Raw genomic sequence first — 16,337 nt, 5'->3', positions numbered from 1 at the left:
ACGGAAGTAGTGGATTTCCATGCAGTCTTGAAGAAGTAGTGTTGTCCTTCCAACGGAAAGACAGTGCTGACTCTCGACATGCAGACAAGTATTGGGTCACAACAGAGCAAACCCACTGCAGAGTCAGTCGAAGTTTTGATGAATATTGGTAGGTAGGTCATCACAGAGCAGACCCACCGTAGTCCTGGCAGAGATTACGGTATTGGTGTGTCATCAAAGGTGTAGACCCACTTCAGTCCTTGTAGAGACGGCCAGCAGCCATCTGTTGCGACTGCGCAGGTGCACAATCACCATTGAAGAGTCTTGCGGATAATATAGCAAGTCCATAAACCACCACTTGTGCACTCACAAAGTTTTTGAAATTGTCCTTAGAACCAGCAATGCTGTTATCCAGTCCCTTGCTGAATCATTAACACACGTGCAAACACTATCAGTCCCTACTTCTCACATATTGTTCATATACTATGACCAACAGAAATGTGTGCAGTGAAATGTAACTAACAAGTTAATAATATCATGAACTGGTGACAATTACAATTTTATAACATAAGAATACAATAACAAAGGTACAAAACACATCATTACAAACATAATAATACAGATAACGTTTGTAGTAATAGGGGCTTTACAAAAGAATAGAAATAAACATATACATCAGTGTTACAGGAATTATGACATAAGTAAATACATAAAAGATCAGAATAACTTTTGAAACATCAACTTTACACATGAGCATTAAAACAAAACAGAATTAATAATGTCTAACATCTTTACAAAGTAAATAACATATTATTAACGCAAATTATATTTGAGGATAACAGTATTCCTCATCATAGTTCATGTAGCTGAGTATGAGAAAAATTCTACAACAAAAGTCTGATGAGGTAAACATATAAAGTCAGCAAGAACGTATATACACAAGGGTACCCAAACACATAGTGGGATAACACAAAAGGAAAGGACAGGGTTTGTTTCATTGCAGTATTTTGCAAACAAAACTTTCTTTGCTTCTTGGAGATCTCCCTTCATTCATCATTATTCCCAAAAGTCCTATCTAAGCCTGCCTTCTGTATTTCGTTCACATCCTCTGTCAAAAATAGTTTTTCTCTCTGCTTTCTGTATTCTGTTCACATCCTCAGTCAATAATAGTTTTTCTCCACTGTACAGTATCCTTTTTATTTTGCCAGACCATTTTCTGATAGCTTCTCAATGCATTTCTTATAAATTTATAATAGTTAGTTTCTTATATAGTCTCCTCTTCAGCTAACTTAAATCTACTGAGCTCAGATACTAAACTAAGGGACGAGGCAATGCAGCAGCACATAACAAATTAACACAAACAGCAATGCAAAAAAAAAATGGAAAATTGCAAAGCAAGCTACAGTAAATATAAATTACCAAGCAATGCAACATTACAACTAATATGAGCCAATGTACAGTAGCAAGAAAAATAAGTCAGTAGTAAAATTAGCTTAACAGAGTAACACAATTTGAAATTCAGTAGCACTATGCCTGGCAAACAGCAGCTTATATCGAAACATGACATAGCTCAAGCAGAAAAAATATTACAGTAAAGATAACAATGCAGATAAGGGAAATGTATAATCACATCTTAATGTCTAAGTAATTAAAGTGGTGCACCACAACAACTTATTGTAAAAAGAAATATTACCATGTACTTGAAAAGAAAATTACGTGTTACTGTTACTAGTTCCTTCTTATTGTTCTTTCCTTTCCAAGTGCTCCTTTTTTTTTAAAGAATGTGAATCATAAAATAATTATTTAATAGATCTGTTGACAGAAAGTGTTCACATTAGCAAATGCATTTCATTTTATAGAAGCAATGCTGCAACACAGCTGGAAACCAGATATCAAACGAAATAAGCAACTATGAAAAGCAAAGCATAAAAATATCATTCAGTAGTCATGTGACATTTCATAAGTTAGTAGAAATTCTCTCAACTCTCATAGAAAGACGCTTGTCGTAATCAGGTGTGCAGATGTAAAAATATTTCTCGTCATTTCATTAGGCATTTCAGTAAATATCATAAATTACGAGCTCCACAGTATGCTTTCAACAAGGAAATGTCAATAGCGAGTATAATGGAAGTAATGAGGGTGTCGCATTTGCAATATTTTCCCTAAAGGAATGTCAATGGCGAGGATAAAGGCCTGCCTTTTCTCTTTTTTTTTTTTTTCTACCTGTGCTTCCGGAAAGGCACACCCTAATGGCTTGTTCTCCAGGTGTTTGACACAGCTGCGTGCCCATGACGCATTATGTGCAGGTGGTCACTTCACTTTCTTACGGAAATATTTACGACACCAGTTTCCGCTACAGTGACAGTCTCACATAAAAATATTTCACAGGTCAAGAATTAGCGTTGCAAATCTGTAGAAAGAAAATCCTATGAATATAACGTTGTCCAAAAAATTTTCGCCGGCATTGTGATACATTCACGCATTTACACACATTTCATAACTCCTAAAGTACGATTCTTGGTTTCCAACATCCTTTTTCACAAGTCAAGAGTCCCTACCCACTATTCTTTACTCCTTACCTTATTACACATATACGTATCCATCGACACTCGTCAATATTTCATCATTATAAATATGAAGCATAATCAAATAACTCGTATAGCCTCAGCCTATTAATCGTAAACATATCTCAGCAGCATAATACACATCGTCGTCGTAAAAATAACATCATAACACCTCAGTCAAATCTCAAAATCGTCGTAGCTTCCTCCAATAATTAAAAAAATTCTCTGCTCATGTCATCTGCCTCAAACGTACTTTAAAAATCATGATCTCATACCAAATACATCATTCAAAGCTCTCATAGTATCACAATGATTCCGAACAAATATGAACAGTTTACAAAGTACAGACAAAATACAGTTTCATAAGTGTGAAGTTATCCAACTGTGTAATTACGTAAACATCTGTCACTGACGTAGTAAAAAAGTTTATCTCTCAGTTACATGATCAGATAGCTGTGTAATTTGTGTGTTAGAGAAATATGGTACCGATGTGTAAAGCTGTATAAGCAAATACCATATTAGCTAGGGTTCCTTGTGGTTGCCACACACATGGTACACAAAGTAAGCGTGTACCCCCCTGAGGATTAATGTAATTATACCCTCAGGTGTTACAGATTACAGCAATGGAATGAAATGTATCACGGAAAACTTTCTTTGTAATTCAAAAAATCTTTAAAAATAAATGTTTTAAGTACAAAATTAATCACTCAAATACGTGTACTGTAGCGCTAAATGTGCGTCTTGTTGCAACATAATCTCTGTGGAAGTGTCGTAGTTATCGTCCTCCGAAAGCTAAGTTCTGCAGAAGTCAATGTACTCATAATACACAAAAGTGAAATGCTTTGCGTATAAATGTCTTAGTTATTACGCTTATTGCCGTGATGAAGAAAGTACTGTACTGTAACGTATTGTTGTGCTACGGAAAAGGCAGTCTCATTGTTGCTATACCACAAAAGTTACTACTAAAACATGTTTTTCTTTCCAGAATAAAACAGAAAACTGTGGAGATATAAAACAGATACACCGCAAAAGCAACATTGTAAATTGTCACTCATTAGTAGCGTCGTGATAAAACCGTGTAGTTGTCACATAAACTAACCACTGTGTCGTCTGGTATCTCACAGAAAGTACTGTAAACCCAGAATGTATTTTCAAGTAAACCAAAATGTTGCATTAAAATCTCATTAGCAGTACCAGTATAGGTTCTAAGTATGTAAGCCTGATAGTCGTTACGTAATCGTGCAACTAACAAACAAGAATGTACACACACAATAACACTGTGACGTCTGTTCACTATAACAATCCATTCGTCATTTCTGTTCAAATAAGTTCTCTTGGTTCTTGATTGGATATTTAACTTCAAACATTGTTGTATGTTAACAGATTCTAAGTCTGACAACGCTTACTAGCAATGTAAAGTGAAAAGTTATATGGCAAAGACAAAGTTAAAAAGCAGATTATCGTTCAATAAACGGTTTTACATGTGAAATGTGGTGTAAACCTTTACTCTTCCTAGTACGCAGAGTTTCAACTTCAACGCAATTATCATGTGGTATACGTCGGATTCTGTAAGGTCCATTGTAAACTAGAAAGAATTTGTGACTCAAGTGTTTCTTCTTATGTGACAATGAATGAGCTTTAATGAGAACTTTCTGACCAATATATAATTTCTTTGCATTTGCTTTACCGTGTAGTTCTCTCCTTTTGTCTGCTGCAGATTTTATATTTTTAAGAGCCAAATCAATTATGTCTTTGTGTCGAAGTTTACGTGTATTCGGGAAAGGTACAAGCTCTCTGATTCTGTTCGGTGGTTCTTCATTCTTCAGTACAAGAGTAGGTGGTAAAGCAGTGGAATCATGAGGCATTTCATTCAGCACATTTTGAAATAATTGTAGATATCTGTCCCAATGCTGATGCTTTCTGTGTCAATAAAGTCTGGAAAGCTTATTGATTTCTTTCATAATCCGTTCAGACGGGTTGCAATGTGGTGAGTACAATGAAATAAAAACAGGTTTGATTTTATGATTCCGAAGCGTGCGTAACCAAACAGCAGATCTAAATTGCGGTCCGTTATCTGAAATGATTTTAGCAACGTGGCCAACTTCACGTAAGAAATTTTTAACAAAGGCGTTGGATACAGATCGTCCAGTGGCTTTACGTAACGGAGTGAAAGAAACAAATTTTGAAGTAAGTTCAACAGCGACTAGAACGTACGAAAATCCATTGGATGTTCTGACAAGCGGTCCCAAGAGATCAACAGCAGCAAATTCTTTTAATTTAGAAGGAATAATAGGAAACAACGGAGCACGATGTGAGACAGTAGATGGTTTCGCCTTTTGACAAAGTTTACAAATAGACAAGACTCTTTGAATTCTTTTTTCCATATTGTTAAAATAACAAGTCGTTCGAAGAATATGATAACATTTTCGTGGACCAAAATGTGCGTAGCTGAAATGAATGTACCAAATGAGCTTATTAACAAAATCGTCAGGAATGCAAAGTACCCATAGCTTGTCATCAACAGTGCAGCGTTTGAACAGTATGTTGTTTCTAACCAGATAATAATGCCGAATCTGTGTGTGTGTCTTTTCATGCCATTTGCTCTTGATGTCTTTCCAAATCGGATCTTTATCTTGTTCATGAGCAATGTCCTTTAAAGATGTGGTGATGAAGTTTTCCAAGGCGACTTTCTGAATATAAAGAATACTGAAATTTTTCTCGAGGTTGCCTTCTGTGGTACTTTTCTCAAGCCCAGCCGGTGCGCGAGACAGTGCGTCCGCAACAATGTTCTCCTTGCCGGGAATGTAGACTATTGTGAAGCGGAATTCTTGCAGAAACAATGCCCAACGTTTTAACCTGTCATGATTTAATTTTGAAGACATAAGAAATTGTAATGCACGATGATCACTGTATACTTTTACGTGCTTACCAGAAAGAAAGAAACGGAATTTGTTAAATGCCCAAACGATAGCTAAAGCTTCTAATTCAGTAACGGAATAATTTTTTTCAGATTTTGTTAGTACTCGGCTAGCAAAAGCAATGGTTTTCTGAACGGTAGTGTCATTTTCTATGGCTTCTTGAAATAAATGGGCACCAAGACCGACTTTAGAAGAATCCGTGCTAAGGCAGAAATCTTGTGACAGATCTGGATGAGCTAAGATTGGCGCGTGAAGTAACGCTTCTTTCAAAGAATTGAATTCCATTTGTGCTTGTTCGTCCCAGTTCCAAATAGTGTTTTTTCCAGTGAGAGAACAAAGTTTTGGTGTAACAAGAATTTGCATATTCAGAAAACGACGGTAAAAATTTACGAGACCTAGAAAACTGCGGACTTGTCTTTTTGTGGATGGAACTGGAATGGCTCTGATTGCTTCTAACTTTTCAGGATCCGGCTGAATGCCTTCAGAAGAAATAATATGTCCCAAAAACTTCACCTTTGTCCTACCGAATTCAGACTTTTCCAAGTTAACTGTAATTCCAGATTCTGCAAAAATACGTAACAGACTGTTGAGGATGCGATTATGTAGTTCCCATGAAGCTTCTGCTATTAGAATATCGTCCACATATAAGGTGATGTGACGTTTTAAGAACTCAGGTAATATGGAATTTAGCCCGCGAATGAATGCTGCTGAAGAAATGTTCAAACCAAAGGGAAGTTTCCGAAACTGATAACAAACGCCGAAACAAAGGAAAGCTGTGTATTTTCTACATTCTGGATGAAGTTCGATCTGATAAAAGCTGGATCTGAGATCAATGGAAGACAACACTTTTACACCATTAAAATTTTGAAGAAGTTCTTCCAACGTTTGCGGCCTGTCTGTTTCAGGAATAATGATAGTATTGATTTGTCTCGAATCTAAGACAAGTCTGATCGATCCATTTTTCTTTTCAACAACATGTAATGGATTGTTGTATGAGCTTACTGCAGGCTCAATAATGCCCTCGTCAAGCATAGATTGTATTTCTGTTCTAACATGGTCCCTATAATGTGCTGGAATTACATATGGTCTAACACAAAATTTAGTATGCTCACGAACACGAAATTGGTATTGAAATCCCTTGATTGTTCCTGTTTTATGAGTAAAAACTGTGGAATGTGCTTGTAAAATCTCAAAAAGGTCCTGCCTATCAGTGTCATTACAATTCTCAATTGTTTGAATTTTATTCTGAATTAACTTATTAGTGTCAAATGCGCCGTCGATATCATCCCTGTCAGTACTTGCAGAGTGATTGTTAGTGTCTAGTTCCGTAGAAAATTCCGAACTGTTGTCTAACAGAAGGTAAAGCCGATTAATTTCCTCGTCATGGTTTGAGAGCCAATCTTCAAATTTCAAAGCTACTGACTTACCTTCTTTTTCTAAACTTATTTCAGCATCGTGAAAGCTTAAGATTGCTTTGTATTCATTTAAAAAGTCTACTCCCAGTATAATTTCCGTCGACAATAATGGAACAATAAGAAAGTTCATAGAGAAGCTGTGGCTTTGACAAAAGAATTCTAAGTTGGTTTGTTGGCGTACATCTACACTTTTTCCAAAGATTGCACCTTGCAATTTAATCTTACGTAACGGAAGTGTGGGCAATCGTTCGATTTGTTGCATTTGCTAAAGGCTGTTTCACTGATTACTGAAATGGGACTGCCAGAGTCAAGTACTGCCGTAAATTTTACATCATTTACTGTAATGTGAATCATAGTATATGCAATGTTGTTATGTTTTATGTCGTGTTCCTGGAGTAAGATGTCCCTAATGTCTTCCATTTTTGCGTAATTACTAGCTACGGCAGCTGCGTCGTCAGTTTCATAAGTATGTTTTGTGGCTGCCAGCGGTGTGAGTCATTGCCTATTGTCTCTTTGTTGGCGCGCGTCGTTATTGGGGTTTGGAGACCTAACTTCTACAAATTCACCGTGACGAGAGGGCCCTGCTCTGTATGAATCCCGCCAGTTCTGATGCAATTCAGGTCTGTCGTTACGATCACATCGTCTGTCGTCATGTCGGTAGTTCCTATAGTTTCTTTCTTGTCGGTTAAGTGGTGGAGAATTTCTCCCTGAATCGTAACTGCGCGCTGGACCGTTGCGTCTAAAGTTATTCTGTCTCCCCTGATAATATTTATTTTGGTTCCCATATTGTCTGTTTCTCTGATTGTCTCTGTGATAGTCATTACCACGGAGAGGTGATCTTTCCCTGTAGTTATTACTACTCTGCCAACGGTTGTCATACGGGTGGTGTCTGTTTTGGTCACGATTTGTGTTGTGAGAATAGCCTTGTCGTGTCCAGTTATTATCGAGGAATTGTGACGGATGTGACCTGTAATTGCTGTGTTCCTGTTTCCGCATTCCGCGATTGTCAGTGTCAATTTCCAATTCATGTAACAGTGCCTGAAAAGCTTCAATGTCGTCTTTGCAACGTCCTGCCAAAATAATGTGTCGTAAATGTTCAGGCAATTTGATTAAGCAAATGCGGATAAGTTCTGAGGGGCTGTATGGGTTTGACAGGTACTGATTCTTGTGCAACATGTCTTCAAAATATTTCATAAGACTGGAAAATTCAGATTGTTCGAAACGTTTCATCATTATGATGCTTTGTTTTACTCGGTCTTGTGTGGCCTGAGACCAATATGCTGAGAGGAAGGCATGGTAAAACTCTCCTTCACTGTGGCAATCGTGAATGACCGACCGCATTCTTACAGCTGGTTCATTCTCTAAGTAGCCACACATAAATTCTAATCTGTGCTCTAATGACCAGTTGGGAGGAAAACAATGAGAGAATTGATGCAGCCATGCTTGTGGATGAATGTCGTTCCCAGAATTCTTAAATGTTTTGAATTTACGTATAGTAATGAACAGCTTATAGTCAAAGTCATCATGTCGGCAAGTCGCATATCGGTCATTGTTACGTCGTTTCGGCGGTTCCATTTCAAAATTCGGTGCACCTTGCCAATTTCTTTAATAACTTCCGAAGTGACCTGTGTTATTATTTTGTGGTTGTTCCGTATTTCTAAGTCCCTCTTCCTGTATTGGAGCGCGAGTGGCCTCTGAAATACGTAATTCTTGTATTACCTGAGTCAGCTGATCTTGTACTTCCCGGATTTCTCTTTGGTGTTGCGTATTAATTTGATTCTGATTTTGTTTGAATTTCCTAATTTGTTCGCACTCTTCTGTGTCATTAAAGACTACCGGTTTTGTGTCGTTCAGATTATCATCTACCTTCGTAGATAAGTTAGTGAACTGATCCGAAAGTTCGGCTACTTTCTCCGATAGTGAACGCATTTCCTCAATGTGTTTTTCTGAACCAAGTTTCAGAGTGTCCATTTGTGTTGAAATCGAATCTACTGTGTTCTTTAAGTTTTCCTGAGTTTTTGCAAGTTGCGTAACCGAATCGGTAGATGCAACTGAGTCAAATTTAGCTTGCAAGGTCTCATGATTTTCATGAACAATAGTTTGCAGTTCTTTTATGGCTGCTTCGTGATTCTGTAGTGCATTTTCATGATGCGAAAAAATAGGTTGGAAATGCTCACATATTTGAGTTTTTACGTCATTACAGACTTTTTGACATTTCGAATCAATGTTATGTAACTCAGTAGTTAAATCTTCACGCGTTTGTTCAAGAGTTTGTTCCAATGAGTCTAACTTTTGAAGCTGTTGCTGTGTTTGTCTCTGATTTTGTTCCAGTGTGTCTAACTGTTGCTGTGTTTGTCTCTGATTTTGTTCCATTGTGTCTAACTTTTTAAGATTTTGTTCCACTGTGTCTAACTTTTTGAGATTTTGTTCCACTGTGTCTAACTTTTGAAGCTTTTGCTGTGTTTGTCCCATTTGTTGTATTAATTGTAATAACAATGCATTGGTGTCTGAAACATGTTCCTCAGTGCTTTTCGGCAGCGAATTTACACCGGAAACATTCACATTTTGACAAGCAGAAAATGTGTCTTGACTTATTTGAGAAAACGGTGAGGATCCAAAACCTGAATCTACAGTATTTGCAATATTGTGTTCTGTCATTCCCGATTCCTGAGGCGAGCTGTTGCCGACCAATCGATCGATAACGCTTCCCTGTTCACTACCTGTTTCACTGTCTACACCATTGTTTGACGCCCGCTCCATTTCCCTGTGCACAGTTACCAAATTATTACTTTGAACATTAGTTAATTCATTACTCTGCGGCGCTGATAAGCTACGCTCGTCGTCACTATTATTTCTCAGTTTAGTTTGGAGCCTAGTGTTACGTTTTTCACACGCCATAATTGTCACAATATTTCACACGATAACACAGAAAAGCACAATTTGAAGTGCAAAAATAGGAGAACACATTAACATAGCACTGAAAATAATATCTAGTTAATTGCAAGCGTAGCTGCGAAATACTTGGTGCAAATCTACATGCATGCCACAACTGTTTTACTGTACAACAATGAAAGGCTACAACTACAAAGGAGATTCTCTCTACAATTACGCGCTAGCAATGAACAAAAGCTACACTAAATACATAAACTACAAGAAAAAATCAGAAGATTCCGGTGAGGTATCCTAGGCTAAGGGTCAACATATGAAACGTCCCCTTTGAACAATTATACACGACTGTCCTTACCCTGACACACAATATTTTGTCAGCGCAACGCAATCTGACTTTCAAAATTCCCTACAAAAGAATGGCCCTGACTAACATTAAACTATACCTTTCACAAATCACTTACCTCACAAAAATCTTCGCTGCTCAAGCTACTGCAATACAGCGAGCGCAACTACTGCCAGCTAAATAAAAGATTCAAACTATGGAAGGCACTAACTACTGATAGGGATAGTTAGCAAATGAAAGATATTAATAGAGAACAAACAATGTATTTACCTTGATATCATCATATATAAATATAGCAGTTCATGACAAATTTCAAAACTCCGCCATCTCTCTCCCCACATCCACCACTGCTGGCGGCTCACCTCCAACTGCGCAACGCTACGCGCTGTTCACATCCAGCTGCCTAACACTACAATGGCGAGTATTACAACAATGCAAAGCAGCCACAGACTGCACACAGCACAGCCAGTGATTTTCATACAGAGGTGGCGTTACCATAAAAAAAACCTAAACAGCCTACTTACAACTTTTTCCCTCTCTCTGCCGCTGTGATCATACTTTAATTATGGTATCAGTTCACCATCCACTGTACTCCTGAGCTGAGTCTACCGTAAGCTGTTATGTATGCATTCTTTCACGTCTTCTATTAGTTTTCCAATCCATCCTGACTTCTTTTATCCAGTTGTTCCCTGTTAAGCACGTTGTGTTCCATATCGTCTTGCTCAATTAGTTGCCCTCCATCATCATGATATCCACAGCAAATCTCAGTCTTTTCTTCTGCAGCATGTTTGAAATTAATTCAACACTCCCGCACACTTCGTGCCTTGAACTACGTATATAGACTTCACCTTGGTTTTTCGTTCCCCAGATATTTCTCAAGATCTCGATTTCCTCCTTCTCCAGTTGGATGCAAGCTTTTTTGCCGAAAATCGTTGTCTCCATTGCGTTAGCTCAACTTGGAATTATTCATGGAGCGCATCTGCTTTAAATATATTGAAACTTTGTTGAAAATGTAAAAAATCCAACGGAATAGTGGTTTTACCCACTGTCTACTTCCTTCCCCACCCTTAAGCGTATCGAAAAAGCAATAAAGGAAAAAATCAACTGTGCACCGAGGCGTGCAGCCAGTCCTCAGAAGAATTTTTCAGCAAAGACGACTGGAACATGGACTGGAAGATTCTGCAAGAATGACACGTTACGAATACTGACAATCTATACAAATTAACTTTGGTATTAGATGAGAGCTGGGACATCACTGAGTACATTTTAATCACTTAGTTTTCATAAACTCAAATGTCCCGATTACAGTTACTAGCGACTCTTTAGATATCATGTCACAAACATTCTTCACTAAGCAAGCAATAATTGTTTTCCATCTCAAAGAATGTCCACACAACGTTACTCTGGAGTATTTGTCACGACCATCCACATTTTACAGGTGCACACTTCATTGCCAGATTCAAGGAAGTTGTTGGTAAACCAATTCCACAAGAATACAGCTGACATGAAAAAATGTCTGCTCTGCCTGAATATTTCTATCCTGTATCAATCTCATTTTTATCTTTATTATTTTATATAAGTTAAATATGTAGAACAATTACTTGACTAATTTTTGAATATGTTCATTATATCAGCATCAGTAATTAGACTTAAATCCTTATATATATATATATATATATATATATATATATATATATATATAATGTATCCATGTATGTATATATGCGTGTATATCTAGCGTCCCTTCCTGAAGCTCAGGATTAATTGCAGCCGAATTTGGCAAGCATCTTGCTTGCTGTTTGACAATCAGCTCTATGGGATTAGAACCTCCTAACTCCCATAGGACTGTAGATCTGGCCAAAAGACGTGTTTGTCAACCCCTTAAGTGTACGCTGCCCTGCACAACAGGGTTTTGTGTGGATGGCATATGGATAGTAAGGGAAAGCGTGATGTGAGCAGAGAAAGAGGGGGAGGAAGAGATGATGGTCAGAAAGGGATGAAAGAGGAGGTGATGGGAGAAAGGGAGCAGGAGCGGATGGATGGAGAGAGAGAGAGAGAGAGAGAGAGAGAGAGAGAGAGGGAGGGAGGGAGAGAGAGGATGAGATGAGCAGATAGAGCGAGAAGGAGGAACTGGACAGAGAGAAGCAGGAGGAGTATATGGGCAGAGGTAGGGTGAGAAAGATATGTCAAAGAGAGGCAGTGGACGAAATGGACCAAGAGAGGAGAGGAGGAGTGACTGAGAGAGGGGAGAGGAGAGGAGCAAATAGAGGTAGGAGGATGAAGTGGACAGAGAGACGGGGGGAGGCAGAGGTGAATACAGAGAGGGGGAAGGAGGCGATTTCTGCAACATATGTGTCGAACGCGCGCACCAGCGAAGCTTCTGGCACAAGTTTAATGTTAACAATATGTGTAAAAGATATAGTGGATGACTTTGAAAGCCCTGTTTGTAGATCATGCTGCTGCCTACTGGTAGGTTTCGTCACCGGAAGATTGGAGTGAAATACAGAACAACCTATGGAGCATCCATGATTGGTGCAGAGATGGGCAGTTTGCCCAGAACGAAAATAAATGAAAAGTGCTGCGATAAATAGATAGAGAGATCCCATACTCTTCGATTAAACTATCGGCGGTATATCACTGGAAAATATAAAAACAGAAAGACATCTAGGAGAAATGTGAAATCATCACATAAACTAAGCTGCAAGAAAAGCGAATGGCAGGGTTAAGATTCGTTAGAAGAGTCACAAGGAAATTTAATTCAGCCACGAAAGAAACTCATTCAACCGATTCTTGCGCATTGTCCGGTAGTCTCAGATGCTTACTATGTACAATAAACCGAGATGCAGAAGACGCATGACGAGGAAAATCAGAGAAATTAGAGCTCATGCTGAATATGAGATTTTCAACAGTCATACTTCCCATGCTGCGTTCGCAGACAGGACAATTGACGGAGGGGTTGACAGCGGGGAAATAGTACCCTACGCTACACACTGAAACACTGCTGGTGCAGCTGTACATTACAGCTGTGCTGAAAAAAATCGTTTTTGTAGCGAATAACTTCATATGCGGTCTTAAGCTGCGATTGCGTGAGAGTATTAATGATTGCCACTAACCGCGAGAAAGTAAGATTACGTTTAAAGTCTCAAGAGCCTCAATGATTGCGTTAATGGGGTTTGGCTTAAAACAGCTCAGACACGAGAGGTGATTAGCATGGATACACAAATCTCAAAGCCCTAACAGGCTTGTAATCTTAAGATGTCAAGAGTTTTCAAAACGGTGCACACTCTGAAAAGTGACTAATATATTTCAAGAACACCATTAGTCTCAACAAGAATTTTAACACTTTGTTGCAGTAATGACGATCGTTAGTAAATTCCAACAACACAATTTGGTGGCTACTAGTGGGAATTAAATTAAATTTTCATCGGATCTCATGTCTCACAGTTTTCGAATTATGAGAGCAAACACGTGAAACAATACATTCCTCTGAGCCACGTCTGCTAGATGAACAAATACAGTAATTTACAGCGACTAATGTAATTGTATTTGTGCTAAGCGATAAACGGAAAACAAAGTATCCTCGCGTGACGTAACACAGCCTGTGTTTCTCCACAGACCGATGATAAGCATCCTTCTCCATCATGAAACAGTATTCACTACCGTGCTTTGTTCCCAGGTTAGTACGTTACAAACACAACAATTAAATCACAGTAAATTGCTGTCACAGAATCGGCAGAGTGCAACACATTGTGTTTCATATTTCCCGTCCTAGCTGAAAACAATGGTTCCGGATATGAGATCGTATTCAAAAGATACGTTCTCAGCCGTGAATACAACCCACGTGTGTTTGTAACGTAAACTTAGAAATATATGCGTATGTTGTGAGTGTGAACTCTACTGATGGACATTCGCCCTACTCTCTGTAATGTTGGATGAACATTGGTATAATTAACTCATAATCTGGAGTTTCTCGTGCGGGAATTCGGTAACGAAGAATTCATAGAACTATATTGAGATATTGTTGCCACGAATTACAGGTTCTATTGATGAGCTTACACAGAGAATAATAACAGAGTACGTTACACCAAAGCGTGCAACAACGTACCATACAGCAAACAGTAAAAGCAAGATAACGGTGTGTATAAATATTCATGCTTCTTCATTGATTGTATTACTGATCAAAAGTCGATGTTGATTTCATTAATCTATGACACACATTCGCTCCCGTACAATTTCATTTGTCGAGACTCTTAATAGAGACGTTTACAAAACTCTTTAGTGATTACGGCACTCCACACTCTGAACAGTTATAAAAAAAGTCATTTTTGTCAAGTAAGAAAATGAGTATTGTTAAGTATGGCGACAGAGGTCTACTTGTTTTTCTTGATAGTTATTAAATTATTTATTTAACTATCCTGGCGAAATTAGGGCCGTAAAGACATTTCTTACATCCAGTTGAGCTTTATGTTTTACATTAAATTCATTATGACATGCGTATTACAGTAGATGTTACATTTTGTATGGGATACAACCTAGTTCTGAAAAAAGTAATACAACAGTTACAGATACAGTATATTAGAAAACCTACAATTTACAGACCAAAACAACAAAAATAATTTATCGTCAGTTAGACCATAAGAACAGAAGATGCGAAAAAATAAATTGGAGAAGCAGAGAAAGGGGAACGTACAGCTTGATATATCATGAAGCCAGGAGAAAAAATATACGACCTTAACAAAAAACGAAAAGGAGAGAAGTGTAACCAAGAGGAGGAATGAGTAATTGATCCACTGTAGTTTCTTAGTTACTTAAGTAGCTGGTTACCCAGTTGCACCTCAGACTGGTTGGTTGTTTGGGGAAGGAGACCAGACAGCGTGGTCATCGGTCTCATCGGATTAGGGAAGGATGGGGATGGAAGTCGACCGTGCCCTTTCAGAGGAACCATCTCGGCATTTGCCTGGAGTGATTTAGGGAAATCACGGGAAACCTAAATCAGGGTGGCCGGACGCGGGATGGAACCGTCGTCCTCCCGAATGCGGGTCCAGTGTGCTAACCGCTGCGCCACCTCGCTCGGTGCGCACCTCAGATATGCCAAATAATACAGCAATAAAATATAATTATAGGTATCAGTTATGGAAACATACTATTACTTTAACAAGTCATAGTTACAAAATATTAACACAAATTATTTACGAAGAATAGAAAAGCTGGTAGAAGCTGACCTTAGGGAAGGTCAGATTGGATTCCGAAGAAATGTAGGAACATGTGAGGCAATACTAACGCTAAGACAGGCTAAAGACAGGCTAAAGAAAGCTATACCGACAAACCAATAGTATTTGTTGGTCTAGAGAAAGCTTTTGTAAATATTGACTAGACTACACTCTATCTGAAGGTAGCAGGCGCAAAACATACTGGAAGTGGCAGACGCGTTTCGGTATTTGAGCAGTAAAATAACTATTGATGGTCCGAGTAAAGAAGGTTTAAAATTCAGACCGGCACTAGCAAGAAAAGTATTGACGGGAATTAGGAATTTTTCTCATGTAACATTAAGTCAAGATTAAAGAAGTCTTTCTGAAGGTATTTGTGTGGTGCGTAGCCCTGTATGGATATTAAATGTGTATGATATGCAAGCCAGACAAGAATAAAAGCTTTTGAAATGTGGTGCTAAAGAAGAATGGTGGAGATATGTTGGGTAGATCGAATAACAAATCCAGAAGTACTAAATTCAGCTGGAGAAAAAAGAAATTTATTGTACAACTTGACTATAAGAAGAAAACAGTTGACAGCAAACACACCATGGCATCAAGAAGCTTTCAATACAATACTGGCGGTAAGTATTGAGGGGGGGGGGGGGGGGGGAGGCGGGGGGAATTGCATAGAAACACGGACTCGCTCATACAGTAAGAATGTTCAAATGTATGCACACTATGTGATTAAAAGTATGTGGACACCCCCAAAAACATACGTTTTTCATGTTACGTGCATTGTGCTGCCAGGTACTCCATATCAGCGACCTCAGTAGTCATTAGACATCGTGAGAGAGCAGAATGGGACGCTCCGCGGAACTCAGGGACTTCGAACGTAGTTATGAGATTGGGTGTCGCTTGTGTCATGTGTCTGTACTTGAGATTTACACACTTCTAAACATCCCTAGTTCCATTGTATTCGATGTGATAGTGAAGTGGAAACGTGAAGGGACCCGTACAGCATAAAAGCGTACAGGCCGACC

The sequence above is a fragment of the Schistocerca serialis genome, chromosome 7 (genome assembly GCF_023864345.2).
Source record: "Schistocerca serialis cubense isolate TAMUIC-IGC-003099 chromosome 7, iqSchSeri2.2, whole genome shotgun sequence".
Classification (NCBI taxonomy): Eukaryota; Metazoa; Arthropoda; class Insecta; order Orthoptera; family Acrididae; genus Schistocerca; species Schistocerca serialis.
Note: the sequence above shows the minus strand (reverse complement) of the source record.